Consider the following 17,544-nt stretch of genomic DNA (forward strand, 5'->3'; position numbering starts at 1 on the left):
AAGATCACCCAGCTCCTCTGCTCTTGAAGTCTTTACCTATTCCGGCCATTTCACAGGTTGATCATACTACTGTATACGTCTCATCTTCTATTTCTCAATTCCATCTCCACAAACAGAGTGTAACATCCTTCAGGAGAGGAATCTTAACCAGACGTGCGTGTACTCTGTGCCTTCACTTAGCAAGGGGAACGACAGGGTAAAGGCCAAAAACAACTGAGTTCCATCCGGAGCTCAACACTTACCAGCTCTGCAAGCTCAGGCCAGTCACTCGACGTCTTTCAAATTCAGCTTCCTCATCTGCAAAATGAGAGGGATCGACTGCATCAGCGGTTTTCAAATCCTATTGCACAAAGTTTTTAGGATTTGGAGGAGGTTCCGAAGCATGACAGTAAGTGGTCTTCACTCAGAAGTGGGAGACAGAGGCTTAGGTCCCCTTCTGCAGGGTCGATTGGAGCTTACGATTTTGTTAGGAAAAAAAAAAAAAAGAAGAGTCTCGAGGCTAAGAAAATTTGTTAATGACTAAATCTCAAGATTCTGCAATCGCATGCTCCATCTTTCTCTGCCATATGAGATTGAGGTGGAGAAAAAACAATAAGGTAGGAAGAGGGAGGAAAGAGGTCTAGAAGGAGGACGGGAGGACAAAGAAAAACTATTTTTAACAGAGCATACATTATACTATGTTTCAAGAACTGTGTTTAGGATCAGTGTATATGTTACCTTATTTTTTCTATTCAGCGACTCACACGATGGATTATTGGGCCATTTTTCATGAGGGAAATGAAGTTCAGAAAGGTTAGATAACTTCATCAAATGCCCAAGTAAGAAGCAGTGAGGCTTCTGTTACCTTTCCATTATCCCAAGCTTCCTTTAAAAGATGCTAACGTGGATATTATATTTATTTTGTTTTGTTTTCATTTTCCTCATTTTTGACAGACTTAATCCTCATCACTTTGAGAAGTATACTTCAGCACTATTCTTATTTGCCAATTAGGAAACCAAGATTCAGAGCAAGGAAAGTGATCTGCCCAATGACAACGTAACCCAATGGGGCAAAGATGGAAAAAAAATATCTAAATTCATATTCCGTGCTCTTTCCATATACCAAATTGCCTTCTTTAAGAGCACAGAGAAACAATAAGAGGTGAGGAGGCAGAAGGTATGGAATGGGTGGGGAATTATAATAATTCCATTGCTTATTTAAGAGGACTAGTGAGTCAAATGAGATCATTTAGTGGAAAGCACCTTGAAAAATCTGAACTACTCAATCAATACAAGTTGTTACTATTAACTAATTTAACGGTGTGCACTGAAGATGACATTTTATATTTTTGTAAAATTCCATGCGGTAATTGCAAATAGAAAAGAGCTATACAATGAATTCACTGCTTAGACGTACTCTAGAAAGTCATATGAAAAGGAGGACAATCTGACTCTCTTGAGATTACGCTACAGGAGTTGGTTACTTACGCCTGCTCTCTGTTCATGATATACAGTCCCCGACTGGCAGTAGAATAATTCAAATATTCAATTTTTCTTGGATTTCATCACAAACTCAATCAAAAGGATGAAAGTCAGTATTTCAATATCCTTGCACCCTGTGAGGAATAATAGCGTGCTCTACTACCCGGACTCTTCAAGCATTTTTTATTTTGATTGTCTCCCCATTACGGTGAGAGGCTGTCAGAACTTTACTGGGAAGATCATCCAAACAAACGAGAACATTATTAAGGGTCCAGCAGCGCAGTAACTCACTGAATGTATGAGTGATTAAAAGCCACACAGTTGTGACAAGGGCCATAAGGAGATCAGACAAAGGAGTTATATGTCTTTAAAAGAAGAAATGTAAAAAAAAAAAAAAAAAAAAGGAAGACTAGAATGATTTAACCCCTTGAGTCCTTTACTGGTACGAATGAAGGCTGCAACATCATTTGATCAATATTCAAAGCCTTCTGTGACTAGATTCCTTACGGCAAATAATTTCCAAAGGACAAAACAGTGGAAAACAGGATTAACACTGAATTACAGCATAACTATTGCCTTGTCATGGTGCCGGCATCCCAAAAATCGATGTTTAACATAACAAGAAGCCCCGACATTGGTAAAATCCTACCACTTTCAGAATTTATCATTGACTATAGTTACATTTTTTTGGTGCACTGAATCATTTGGGCTCAGAAATATACTCCCATTTCATCTAATATTCAAAAAACTATTAATTAAATGCTACCCATTTGCCAGGCTTTCCACTGTTCACTGAAAACAGGATATAAACTGAGAACAGATGCTCCTTGGAGAAATGAGCAATGTGGGGTAAAAGAGAAATGGCTTAATTTTTACATAAAAAAAGTAATTGGAAAAAAAATGCCTACACCATATTGTTAAATAAACCGACCTTTAAAAAAAAATTATGCCTAAATGTTAACAGTATTCTCTCAAGCAGATATTACTCACTATCGACTTTACTTTCTTCTTTATATATGTTATCTGGTTTTTATAAAGACTTTTGAATAATTTTATAACCAAAAGTAAGGAATCCAAGAAAGAAATTCTTTAATGGATATTTAGGTAGAGTCCCAAGAGGACCCCAGAAGATCACTGAGTCTGTGAGTCTGCCAAGGCTTGAGGGCACAGGTGAAGTCCGAATGGCTCTGCAAGGTGATTTGATGGTTACTAAGAGGAGGAAGAGCAGATGACAGCCCAGCAGTGAGAGAGTCATCTAGAAGAGCAAAAAGGTTTGAAGTCAGCATTCCATAGAGCTTGAGCGGTGGATGGGGCAGAGCGGGAGGAAGCCGGATACTCCCTAGCAGAGAAAGCCCCGAGGCCAAGGTGTAAAGGGCATTGGATGCCATCCTAAAGGCATCGGATTTTATCCCGCAGTTTGAGGGAGCCAGGGCCCTACCAGAGGTGTTTAAAAAAAAAAAAAAACTGTGGCTTTCTATAAAATTATAATCTACTTGTTAAACTATATACAGATATATGCAGAAAACCCCAAATTGAAGATGTCAGTAGAGGGATAGATAACGTTCATGAATTATATAATCTCATAAATCGATGTTTTCAACACTTTGCAAAGTAATCAATGAAGTTATAGTATTTCCAATAAAAACCCAAGCTTGATTTTTAGTAAATATTAATAAGCTCATTCTAAACATCCATATGATATTCAGAAGAGTAAGAATAGCCAAGACCATCTGAAGAAAATATTTTATTTGCTTTTATGCATGTATTGTATATTTTATAGTTTAAAAAATAATATAAATAATTATAGAACTGGAAAGAGATCTTAGAGATTAAATATCTAATAAGCAAAACATAAAATGTACCAAAAGCCTAAAAAACAAGCAATGAAAATATTTATTATGTAAAGAGCAAAAGTGGAAAATGACTAAAAATAATAAAAGAGACAAAGAAAACTAATCTAGGAGGTCCAACTAATAGAAATGAGAATGAGAAAATAAAAACAAGGAAATGACAAAGAAAAAATCATCAAAGAAAAAAACTATAAAATATCTCCAAACTACAGTGAAATATAAGTTTCAAAACTGAACAGGCCCCAAGACAATAAGGGAAAAAAGGCCCACACTCATATCCTTTTGAAATGTTGTGATACTGCACACTGTGAGCTTTTTAAGAATATGTAGAGCTCCATGGAGGAAGTTTCCAGGGGGAAAAAATCTGAGACAGCATAAGCTTTAGAAGGGGAAAAAAATGAGGATAAGGTAACAGCAAATTTAATGCAGGAAACAAAAAGAAACACAATTTGAAATTTCAGGATAAAAGCAAACCTGCATTAAAAGCCGAGGCCAAGATATAAAGCAGATGTAAATATGAAATGACTTCAAGCAAACTGAGTTAAAAAATAAGCAAAAACAAAGGACATTCTTTGTAACATAGTGACCTTCTGCTCCCCGCAAGCATGTCTTAGGTTTCCTAAGGCAGACCTGTCTCAAAGAATACAGCACACCACGCGACTCAGCACTAGACAATATTTGTGAAACGCCAACATTGTTTATAAGTTTCCAACTTTTAGAGTCAACGTATTAAAAAAAAAAAAAGAAGACTTGGTGGTGGTTATAAAAAGAATGTAAATATGTAAATACAAGCAAGCTCGACGACACAGAAATAAAAGTTTATTGACCAAAAGTAAGCCAAAGGAGGAAGGAAACATTCAGAAAATGAGTATGAATATTAATAACTTGTCTTAGAAAGTAAAGAAGACAGATCTGTCGAAAAAGAGAAATGAACTTGTAACTGCGTTATTTCGAGTTCGTGAATGTCATCAATACAAGAACAAAACTAAAGACAGTGTCAAAAACTAAAAGGAAGGGCAGGGAAAGTTGGGGAGAGAAGCGGAACTGGTCCTCAGCTTCCACGGCAGGAGCCGAGGATCTCATTTTAAAGTTGACGAGAATGTGATCGAGAATTACAGAGAAGCATTTTGAAGAAAAAGAATTAAAAACCAGCAGTTGATAGTTGCTCCCAAAAATCTGACGAGAGTGAAGAAATGATAAGGCAGAGATGGTACCTTTCATTACAGCTCTCCTATAACATAAAATTGTGAATTGTTTGAAAAACAAATTCTAAAAGAATGACACAGGATCCATTTTGCATAAAACAACTAGTTGTACACTTATAAGATCAATGAACAACAAAGAAACCATGACTTAATAAACTAAGTACCTAAAATAGAATGAGAAAAAGCTAACGAATTAATTCAAATGCTCAAATTTAATCCTGTAAGAAAAAAAAACAAGCAAGCAGGCATTGAATACCAGAGAGGAAAAAAAGAAAGAATATTGCGAATAAAGATACGGCCTATGGAATGTTTAACATATTTAGAAAATAAACGGTTTTTGCAAGTTTATTATCAGACAGTATTTGTGACATGTGAATGCAACATGTAATATTTTAACTGCCCGCTCTTTGTGATTTTCTAAAAATGAGGAAGAAGGAACAAGCATTTATTGAACATCAGTAATATGTGTTTAAGTATGTTTTCATTTGTTCTAAGGAATAAATTTTGGTATAATTTGCCACTATATCAATGCTAAAGAAATAGCCCTAAGAGATTCATGAGTTTAGGAAATGGTGGAGTAAAAATTTTTTTGGATTCAAACTACTTCTATTATATTATACTACTACAATCATTTTTGTGATCACTAGACCAATATTATAATCCACAAGATCAATGGTCACAAAAATAATTATAGTAGTATAATCATTTTATACTATTTTATATTTTATAATATAGTTACAGGAGACCAATAATTTGATTCAAATTAAGTCAAAATATTAATTTAAAAATATAATACTATACTATGTTTACCACTTAGCTTTGGTTGTAGGAAAAAAAAAAATAGCCTCCCAAAGGTGTCCTAACCCGTGGAAGCTGTGACTATGCTACCTTTAATGGCAAAAGTGACCGTGAAGACATGATAAAGTTAAGAATCTTAACATGGGGAAATCATCCTGGATAATCTGGGTGGGCCCAATGCAATCAAAAGGATCTGTAAAAGATGGAACAGGAAGTCCGAAGAGTCGGAAGAGGACATAGGATGACAGAGAGGGACAGGATTGTTAGCTTTGAAGGTGGAAGAAGGGGCCATGGACCAGGGAGTGGAGGACGCGGGACAGGCTGGGGATGGCTTCTCCCTCAGGTCTCCAGAGGACTACAGCTCTGCCGACACCCTGAATTTAACCCAGTGAGACTTTTTTGGACTTGTGACCTCCAGTGCTATAAAATAATAAGTCCGTGTTACTTCAAGCCTCTCAGTTCGTAGGAATCTAACATAGAATCTGCCTCAGAACCAGAAAGATCTGGGCTCAAGTCTTGTTTCTGCTATGTGCTTTTGAGCAAGATTCCTGATCTCAATGAGCCTGTGCTTTCTTTATCTGCAACTGTGAAATTATAAAAACATCTATTTGAGGAAGTGTGATCATTTGTCTACAGTTAGAGTTCATTAAAGGGTAGATATTATTATCGAGCCCCAAATGCAGAAGAAAATGAAAACAAAACTTGTAAGAAAAAGAAGGTTAAGATTGTGTTTTGCTTCCAAACCCCTCAAAGTTCACGAGCCAGTGATTCTTCATAACGTACTGGCTACAAGTTGAAATATGAAGGTGCAAAATGGCTCCAATATTGAAACCACTTCATGATTTGAGCTCATTCTCTCCACTTCTTTAATATCCAGCGTCTTTGGGGAAGAGGCAATATCCTTGACTGGCTATAAATTTATGAGTGTAGTTGCTTTTATGGCCCTGAATGTAATAGAACCTAAGTAAATACTGATAAGTTCTCTATTCTTCTGAGATGTTTCCACCCACAGAATATTGTCCCATCACTGGAAATCCCCACAGTTTTGATAAGAACTAAGGCAAGAACTCTTTTATATATAACACTTGTCAATTAGAATCAGAACAGCATTCATCATTTTCATTGGAAAGGCTGTGTGGTTTTTTTTCTTTAAAGAAAAAAAAAACCTACTTGAAGTCTGTACAATGAAATTTTACCCTTATTGTCTTCTGAGAACCTTTGGCTGGTTTGGGAAGCTACTGTTGGCTTTCAAGCTTATTTTTCTCAAACACTCTTTAACATGGTTTGCGTTTATAGATTAAGTGGTAAACTCAATTAAAGGAGATAAATATTTTCTGTCACCACAGTCTCCCCACATAAGTGGACTGTTTTTGAAAAGCGATGTCTACCTTTCGGCACAGGGCCAGGCACTGTCTCATTAACTAGGTCCGTAGGGAATGAGATTAGCTCTTTCAGACCACTTAGCTAGCAGTCATTTTCAGGAATTTTCTGTGTATCTAGAGAGATTTTTTTTTCCCCTTCAGATGCCATGTATTGATCTGGGCTTTCCACGCACAGGGTCATGGCATGGCATGAGTCACTCAGTACCTAGGAGGCCACACAAGCAGGCGGAGGCCACACGAACATTTTATCTCAAGGAGAAGCACGATCACTCCAAAGAGCGTGACATGGGACAAAGGAAAAATACTTCACTGCATAACTCCATCCTTTTCGCCGGGTACGGCTTCTCGTTAAAATGTGCCTCACTTCAAACCATGTTGTTTTAAGTTGACTCTTGAGGGAACCATTACTGATACTGACCAAAAGAAGATCATGTAGCTCTTCCTGTGGTCCTTTCGCTTTGGCCTGAGCAAGCTTTTGCTTTGGGTGTTTCTCATCTGGCACATGATGATGAGTTGCAGACATCATCAAATGGAAAAGTCCCTGCATCTGAAGCTAGTAGATGCTCATTGAATACTTACAGAGTTTCATATACGAATATGACTATTTACATATAGTATGTGCACGCACACTTACAGATAAGCTCACGGTCCAAAAACGGGGAGCTTTTCTAGACTACTAGCACTCTGAACACAAGTGCCTATCCACGCTCACATCACACCATCAGTGTCTGGGTCACTCCAATAGACAGGAGGTGTGATGGACAGAATGTCTGTGTCCCACCCTGCTTCCAATTCTTATGTTTTAACCCTAATCCCAACGTGATGGTGTTGGAAGGTGGGGCCTTTGGCAGGTGACTAGCTCATGAGGGTGGGGCCCTCATGAATGGCATCAGTGACCTATGAAGAGACCAGAGAATTACCTAGTTCTCCTCCTGCTTGTGAGGACACTCGAGACATCAGCTATTTGCAACCCAGAAGAAGGCTCTCGCCAGAACCTGACCACGCTGGCGCCGTGATCCTGGACTTCTGGCCTCCAGGTCTATGAAAAATAAATTGCTGTCTAAGCCACTCAGTCTGTGGTAATTTGCTAGAGCAGTCTGGAGTAAGATGGACGTTTGAATAAACATGCGTATGATTAAATGCATAAATGAACAAACACTTCCTGAATGAACACATACATGAATTAGTTACTCCTTTTACACAATGACATAGCAGAGTTTACCTCTCTGCTAATATGAAGCCAAAGTACACATCCACTTATAAACACAGCTACACGAGCGATATTACGAAGTCAGGACCTGAATATTTTATTATCTAGGATCTTATCACCTGACAAATCAACTACCTGATTTTATGTTGCTATCGATTTCCAGATCATATTTTATATAGTTTGTTTAGCACAGAGAAATCAGAATAGTTTTCTACATAATGAGAAAAATTCGGGTACAAGTTTAAAATTCTGCAGGTAACTAAGCTCCTTATTCTACACAGGTCACAGTGATCTCTCCCACCGAAGAACTCATGACACTTAAAGGATATCACACTGACAAGGGATGTAGTCATACATGCTACAAGACACGTTTGGTATTATTATTTAGCCTGCGTTCTAATCAATTTTATATGTATTACTTATCTAACTACTATGAAGCTTCTTCCTATTAGGGAATCTGAGTTCTCTTTATATAATTCCGTCCTGCTTGGAGGGTGCAAAAGATAGATCGATAAATGGATGGTATCTAGATAGACATCGAGACATCCACCTAGGTAGACAGAGACAAAGATAGATATAGATAGACAGACATTTGTTAATGAATGTCAAATAAACGTAGTTATGATAAGTGAATTAAAAATGGGAAAAATAAAAAATGTGTAGTATTTCATATTGTTGTATTCTGAATATAATTATAATAGCTTGTTCGTAACCTCCACCGCCTTAGTTACAAACTACTACTTTCCCTTCAAAACATACGTTTTAAGATAATCATCTTTTTTTCATTAATATATCCATTAAGTAGTAAAGTATCAGAAAGTCATTCGGAAAAAGAAAATAGAGCAAGAATCATCATTATTCTCTTTAGCTTTTGCTTTTGATTTCAAAACATACGTGAGATAAATACTGTGTCCTTTGACTCGATTAGGATGTCGAAGCAACGTGAACCCCGCCCCCGGAAGGCCGACCTGTGAGCGTGTGAATGCACGTGTGTCTGTATTTTGGTAAGGATAACCACTCTGTCAGTCTGCACACTGCACTCATCATAAACCCATTTTGATAATTCTCCCAGAAGGATAACCTAATTTCCACAGCAATAATAGCCAAGTTTTTACTTTCGTCAAATTTTTGACTCTCTATTGAGCAACACTGCCCTATCAGCTACCTGACCCATGGTCACTTTCCGATCACTTAAGTAGTCATCTTATTTGAGGCTCTGGAATCCAGCCCGGTGAGGATGCTCAGGGCCCAGCACCTCAGGTGTGTTATCTCCTACCTCGCCAACATCGCTTTTCAATCACCTTTCAGCTATAGGGGCTCCTTCCCACACCCCCTCCCAGCAAACTGGGCACTGACTCCATCAGGTCCTAGAGCCTGCCACCTCACCTCCAGGGGGCTCAGTCCTATACCACGGCAATGCTCACATGAGGACCTGTCCCTTTGCTGAGCAAGACCTAAGCGGCCGTCGGGCCCAAATTATCCCGAGTAAAACCTAGGAAAATGGCGTTAGCCACACAGACCCGGGTTTTAACTCTGGCTCTGCTACTTGTTATCTCATTCTGAATGACTTCAGTTTCATTTAGAAAACAGTCCTAGAAAAATTTACCTCAGTGCTACGGAGAGGGCAGGCCTAAGGTGTATGGCTTACAGTGGGCACGAACCTGCCTCCCATCTTAAGGCCAAGATGGGGTCATATAAAGCTACTTGACAGATCATGGGGACCCGCTTGTACTAAAAGTGGGCAGGGGGTCAGGGGGCTAATGCACATCTTCACCTCACTTTCTCACAGGTACCTAAGAGATATGGCTCTTCCTCAGGAAAACCGAGTCCCTTGGGTTCCCTCACGAGGGGCCTATAGGACAGTCTAGCACCAGAATATGGAGCTGTGGGATGTGTTCTGAATTCTCCAGCTATTTGGTAAATGACTACACTATTTAATTAGTCAATGGCACTATTCTGGATATGTCAAAGACTTGGCAAATATTTAAACTCATTAAACTCATTTATTCTACACGGCTTTGCTGTAGAGTGTTAATTGTATCATCTTCAGAAGATCGGGAATAGATACAGTTACCGTACTAGTAAAAACTATATTTCTTATACTTTCTAAGGAAATAGCAGAGTCAATTATTTCTGATCCACTTTTTAATAAAAGAAATTAGGCCTAAAAATAGCCCAGATAAGAAACAACATCAAATATAAATTTGAAATGAAAACTAAATAATCTAATAAAACAAAGAAAGAATTACATTTTTCAAGGGACTATGCTTTCTGGAATATGAAATAGGAAATTTAAAAAAAATCAGGTATACAAATCAGCAAACACTTATATCATCCCTATAAATCTCTTCTTGACTAACCATCCTTAAATATTTTAAATCTTAGGTGCCCAATGCATTAAAAATTAACTCTGTACTTTTTTATTTATTTCTTCAGCCATAATACAAGTATTACACAATTTTGAATGATTCACATGAGATCTTATACAGAGAATGAGATCTCAGAAGTGAAGAAAATGAGCTTTTTAAATACATGAGGCTCTGAACAGGTTTATAAAATTTTGTGTACTTCTGGACAAGCAGGTCTCACAGAAGGAACTATAAAATAGCTCCCATATCCACTTTGTTAATTATGTTCATAAGGTGGTAAAGTTCATACAATTCATAGTAACCAGCTGTTTAAAATACCTAGTTCTGTCCAGTTACTAGTCTATTCGATGAAGACTTTTATTTTTTGCTTTTGTTTTGGTTTTGTTTGGTTAGTTTTTTAAAGGCGATCTGATTAAATCGGTCTTCATACAGAAAATATGCACACTGCAACTACTAATATTTTAAAAGCAGCAGAAGTAACTTATAAAGGAAGTTGTGTTAACAGTGCATTATAGTTATTTTAAAAACATCTTTTCAACATCCTACTGGAAAATATAGAGGTAGTTATCATTTCTATGAGCTTTTTAAAGTGATTTCACTAATCCAATGACATTGTGGATGTGTCTACGAAAATCCAACACAGAACTTAAATAATTTATCAAGACAAATGTTAGTAGAACATTTTCTTTAATTACATGCACATTTCAGTTTGCTATACTTTAATCTGAATTATCCAGAAAAATTATAGCTCTCCATGTTCATGCATAACAGGAAACACTAGGTCGTAACAATTGATTTAATTGTTCTCTGGAGCATTTAATTGTTCTCTGAACGTTACTCACCACATTGATTCTCATTGTTGGGTATGTGTGTAACTAAAGATATCAACATTTTATGAAACATTTTAAAATTATTAATCCCTTCCTATCCATCCAGAAGCAATGTGACTACCTAAAAATAAATAAAATATCTCTGAATCGAGACAGATAAAGAGCTTTATGAAATATAACATCAAGTTTAAAAATGTCCATAAATGGGAGGTGAACACACAGTGTAAGTATATATGTGCCTTACTGTCAAAGTGTACAGCGGAAACTTATTGGATTTCGTTAACCAACGTCACCATAAAAAATTAATTAATTAGTTAAAAAGGATACCAAAAAAAATAAAATAAAAATAAAAAAGTTCATAAATATTATGTTCTCAAAAACTATATTATGTGTCCTCAGAAAGAGTACAGTATTCATTTCTTAGGAAGTCAATTTCTCCCCAAAACTCAGAGTTAGTGTTTTATTGCTTTGGGGTTTGATACACCTACTTCGGAAGATGAATTATTTGGTTAGTTTTTGATGGAACAGAAAAATGCATTTAAGGAATGTGTTATTTGCACAAAAGCAATAGTGTGGGAGCCATAGGGAGAGAGGGGCACAAAAAACTTACATTTCATTTTTCACATACGATTGACATTCTTATGTCATTCCTTCCAAAACGTTAACATTTATAGTCATATACATATATTAGGAGTTTTCTAAACATCCTGATTCTTAATAGTAGCATTTTCTTACACGATTCCTGTCAGTCAAACAAACAAACAAACAAACAGAAAAACAAGTGTTTAGTGATGCCATAGACCAGGTGCCCTTCTAAGCACTGGGGATAAAGCAGTGGATAGAGCAGTGGATAAAGAGGACAAAGTCCCTGCCTTCGTGGACCTCATTCTTGCGAGCCAGACAGGCACCGTAAAAATATATAGCAGAAAGTCAGAGACTGCTAAGTACAAGGAAGAGAAATGAAAGGAGATGGGACGGGGGCGTGGCTCCGGGCCGTTTCTGACGTGGCTGATCAAAGAAGCCTCCCCAAGGACTCGCCACGTGGGAAGAGCGCGGGCGAGTAACTGGGGAGACAGAGCTCAGCAGCAGCAGCACCGGCATAGCAGCGATCTCCATGTTTTCTGGAAGCTTCCGGTCGGCCAGTGTGACTGCAGGACAAGGGAGCGAGCAGCTGCAGTTCTTAGGAGGTACTAGGAGATGTACTAGATGGTTTACGTCCTCAGCGCCATTCTATGCGATATATGTTATTTTCCTCATTTTGCAAAACAAAACATACAACATTGCGAGCAGAAATATGAAATAACTCGCCCACTATTGAGGCTGTTCAAGGACCTAACTGCAGGAGGCCCGGGTCAACGTCACTGGTGCCCACGCGACTCTGCTTCCAGCCAGAAACAGCACAGACGCCACCCACCACCCTGCGTCACGGGCCGGGCGGCAGGTCGGAGAACGGCCTGGTATGGAGAACCGAGAGTCCAGGCTAAATTGGCCTGGCACTATTGCCACCCAGCTGGGTGACGGTGGGCACACTTAATCTCTTCAAATTTACTTAATGGAATAATTCGTTTCCTCAGTAATTCATCCTGCATATCTATTTCAATATAGACTAAGCAATGTGATCAAGAATTATAACACATGAGAATCAACCGTGCCTGCAAGAATTCCTCATTCTAGTGGAAAGCGAACCTATGGGCATAGCCTTCGAGATAATCAAAATCCAATAAACAGGTAGCAAAAGTGCCATGGAAACATAAAGTCGGGAACAATACTGTCCGGCCATCAGTTTTCTTTAAAATTAGGGAATGAAGTGGCGTGATCACACTGGGCCTTCCTCACCTCCAATATTATTTTATTCCAAGTGTCAGTCACTGAGTAACTTCTATGCAGCCCGTGAGAAATCAATGTTGTATAAATTCCCATCATAAAGTCTAATACTTTTTTTTGGCAGACATAAGGCTACACTAGCTTCCTCCTCCTCTCCTTCCTATAATGATCCCTGTAATTCTAAATTATTTTTCTAATAAGTCACATATTCAAAAATCTTCGCAGGCCATGAAATTGTTCATTAATAACAATAGTAATATATAAAAAGAATTTAACTTAAGGATATAAGCACTGGCTAGTATCCAAAAATGAAACATGTGCATAAGGAAACTTGACACGGACTCCATTTTCTTCTAACATTTTCAAAATAAAGTCAGGTTTTCACAGTATGATTTTAGAGGAAATAAACTCAAACTCAGACTCCTAGAACCGGTGACAGGCATCTTCCCTAACAAAAACTGTAGATACTTTGCATTCACAAATTTAGCTTTTGAGGATTTGCATAAGCCCAGGAATAAGAAAGGGCTTGACTTCTGATAAGTTATATGCTGAGACTCACAAAATGAAACTCTAGATAAGTGACTAAACTGTAGAAGGTCACTGACCTAGAGGGTGAACTGAGCTGACCCCGGCAACTGCATTTTGAAGCAGCTTTGTCTTTCTCTCTGAAGTATGACATCCCTCTTGCGGAATTAAACACGTATTTCTCAACTACAGTACTGAAAAAATAAAGAGAACATGCAGAATTCTAAGAAATGACAATTTTAGATGAATTAGTAAATAAAATGCTGAATGTCAGCTTGGATCTATGACATAAACTTACCAATGTTACATATGGAAACAAGAAAAATCAGTTTCCACAGTCTCCGCCCTCTTCAAAATGGAATAATATATCATACGAATGAAACTTTATAATGTCACTGTTCCAACAGAGGCTATCACTAAAATCAAATATTGTTCCAACATACATGCTTTGTTAACAGGGGTTTGTGATTACTTCCTAATTATTGAATAACAAATCTTACATGTGACCATTAATATTAAATTTGACTGGTTATATAATTAACCCTTGTTACAGTGATCAAGTATCCAGGTTCGCACAAGGGAGTGACAGATTTTTACTGTTGCCCAATCACAATTAATAATAGCAACCACTGAGGTCTCAAAAGTTTTCTAGCTTGGACAATAAATTATATGTGGAATATTACCACCTGTCTCAAAATTTAAAATAGCGTGATAAAGAATAACTAAATTTATTATCAGAGGACATAAAAGGAAAAAAGTTAGAATTCACATATTTTGAAATAATATTTGGTGAGTCATTGTGAATGCTTTGTGTGGACTGATGTACGCTAATTTCAACTAAAATTGGAAGCTCAATTAAATAAGCTGAAATCTTATTGGTGCTGTGACAGAAACTAAAATGAATAGGACGTCAGAGATATGCTCTTTCTGAGCAGAAATTAAAACTAAAAGAAAAATAAGGTGGCCTATCAACAGGCATTTAGGACCAAAAGCTAGCCGCATAGAAATATAGAAGCAGCCACACAGAAGAACATTCGTATGCTAGATAAATCCGATCATTATTTAAGTGAGTAACATGCCTACATAAAATGGAATCTATCAAAATTTACCTGATTTAATCAGTTTTTCTAAAAATGTTCATTCTTGATTAACCATATTAACTATTATAAGTAATACTAAAAAACTACAGGCTTGACTGTTAGTTGTTTTAAAGTATCATGATATTTGAATGTGAACGAAATGTATTCCATCACATAGCCCCCCAATCCTACAATATTTGCCATCTGCCCTTTACAAAAAAAAAGTGTCCAATGCTACCCTAGGAAATGGCAAAGCAACAAGATAGAAATGACCCGAGTTCTCATCTGACCACGTGAAACACAAATATCACCCAACCGACACCAGAGACTTGGACGGCATCTGTGGGAAAGGAACAGACTTCTGTCTTATCCAGGCAACTCTTTGGGACCATTTGCTACAAGCAGGATACTTTTCATCCTAATGGCCCAAGAAAACTGAGTTTTTATAAAATCATGCTACTTAAGTTTGTCATTTTCATTGAAGTTTGATAAATTTTTTTGAATTCATGGGTTCTTTGTATGGTAGGGGTTTAAACCTAAGTCTGTAATGTTTATGGAAAACAATGTCCAGAGGTGGTGTTCGATTTTTATGTTATGTTTATATATAATTTTACAATATTGACTTCCTCTTACAGATTCTCATTGATTTACATTTATCAAGTTTTCCTTGTTCCAAGATCAGATGGATATTTGTTCTTTTTCTGGGTGTTGTATTATCTTTATATTTCATTCATAATTTTTCATTCTAAATGGCATCCATACGGCAGTACTTTTCGAATAGCTTCTCCATCAGTGTATTATAATAACATATATGATAACTATATGTTCAGATTTATATCATATAATCATGTATTATAAATTTATAAACATTCATATCTGTTTCATAGCTTTTATATTGTTCTATTGCTGTATTCCTTTTTTCTTAGATCAGTGTGGTAACACTTTAATTATTATAGCTGTAGAATTCAATCAATATTCAGTGCAGAAGGTCGCCCTTGTTCATTTACATTTAGTTTCTAACTTTAGAGGGAGTAGGGAATGAGAGGGGGATGCTTTTTAAAATTTTACTTTGTCAAGTCGTAAATCTAAAATAAATTTATTTAATTAAGTAATCACAACTACAGAGAAAGAGTAACAGATAAATATTCATAACACAGGTGAAAAAATACACTATAATATTTTGTGTACCACATGCTCTCATTTTCAAAAGCGAACTTGCAAAAATATCTAATTCACAGAATTCTTCACTGGAGTGGGGCTAAGAAATAATTTTTGTCCACTAATGTATAACACTAGACTTTTAATATGTTCTCTCATATAGTTTCTGAAATAATTCTAATAAGTTCTTAATACTATTTTTATTTTCATTTTAGTTACTGGAAAAGTGGATAAATAATGCAATTAAGTGATCTGATTAAAACCCTGAGGTCACTAAGTAGCAGACCCTGAGATTCACCACCCCTAATCTCTGTCGTGATTTTCCGTTATGGTGACCGGAGTGTTTGTCCTCTGATGGGACTGACCAATTCAGTGAATGTGGACATTTTATACCTTTTTTATCCCAAAACACCCTAAGAACAAGGTTTTTTATGTTGTCATGATCGGATCCCTATATTGAAACTCAGTGTAAAATAATGGCCTGTCTCCCATGGGCCTTAATTTTTGAATTTTATTTTGTTTATCATCTTTGTGATCGGAAGTAGACCAAATACATCTACTCACGTGGACTCGAAGCTCCATAATCCTGGGTCTTCCCTGTCAATAATGTCTTCCTCGTTACATCTTTTTACAAGTCTTTCAGAAAAGTCCTTTTTTTCTAAGTCCTGCAAATTTGTAATTTTAGCAATTGTACTACAAAACCTCTGATGTATATAAAATATAAATAAGTTTATATATAAAATAAAATTTAATACTTTTTCAGTTAATTATAATAATGAAATGAAGGCCGTGGGTAACTTTCCTTGATTGAATCCTTACTTCTAGAGTAAATTAATATCCTATGCTAACAATTCCATATATTTCTTTGACTTTTACCACATATCTAGGATTTAATGACAACAAAGTGCCATTTAGTTGTTTCTGTTTGGGTCTCTATGTAAATGAGAATAGTATCATAATGTAGTCTTCTTTGACTTTTTTTTTCACTGAACATTGTAGAAGTGATTTATATACTCTTTGCTTTATAAGAAATCATCATGTGGACATACCACAACAAATTTATCCATTCCACTACCGATTGACATTTGCGGTACTTCCGGTTTTTGCTTTTACAAAGAGTGCTGCTGTAAATTTCTGGTGTATGTTTCCAGGCGCATACATCAACACGTGGTTTGTGGACCCAAGCCAGTTCACAGACCATTTGTTATAAGTACAGGGTAAGGACAGAAACGGAGGGTCATCATTTAGGAGCCTTAATAGTCTTTGGACTTTGCTGCACTATCCAAGCTCACAATCACTGAACTCATTTCGTTTAACAGGGCTTCCCCAGTTTGATGATGTAAATTCAACTGGTGAGTCACAAAACAACAAAAACCACGTGCGACTACACGTGATAGGACCACATGATTGTTTCAAGATTAGATTGGTAACCGTAATACAGAAGTGAATAAATACCGGATAAAATGAACACAAACAGATTTTATAAATATCTGTACGTTATGCGAATCGACTACATCATGTCGCCTGCCGCGCTGTCTCATGGTGCCCCATAATTCTCATTCAATAAGCCTAGAATCATGGTAATCACTGAATGAATGTACCTTTACTCTATCTGAAAGCTCTACGAATACAAGGATGTTACCTAACATACTGATGTCTCCAAAGAACAGTTTACTTTATTTTTAATTGTGAAGTATAGAAGAAAGGGAAGCGCGTACAAGATAAATATTACTGAGTGAAACTCTGAGAAACACGACGCAAGTGAAGAAGAGAACACTGTGCGCGAAGCCCCATCGAGCCTCCCTAACCGCACGGCCACCTGCCAGGTACGCACCAAAAGCGTTAATGTGAGA

At 36.9% G+C, this 17,544-nt stretch overlaps 1 protein-coding gene across 2 annotated transcripts in view; it reads right to left on the minus strand.

Annotated features, from left to right (window-relative positions):
• The window catches only part of HNF4G (hepatocyte nuclear factor 4 gamma), an 83,509-nt gene that overhangs the window by 53,443 nt on the left and 12,522 nt on the right, over positions 1–17,544 (minus strand). The window contains exon 1 of one of the 2 annotated variants that reach the window (XM_016153682.2): positions 243–2,446. The exons of the other annotated variant lie outside the window; for it this stretch is intronic. The gene's annotated coding sequence lies outside the window, so the exon portion shown is untranslated. Of the gene's footprint in view, positions 1–242; positions 2,447–17,544 lie in introns of those variants that run through there. 2 annotated transcript variants of the gene reach the window in all.

Source organism: Rousettus aegyptiacus, unplaced genomic scaffold, assembly GCF_014176215.1.
Source record: "Rousettus aegyptiacus isolate mRouAeg1 unplaced genomic scaffold, mRouAeg1.p scaffold_m13_p_15, whole genome shotgun sequence".
In the NCBI taxonomy this organism is placed as follows: domain Eukaryota; kingdom Metazoa; phylum Chordata; class Mammalia; order Chiroptera; family Pteropodidae; genus Rousettus; species Rousettus aegyptiacus.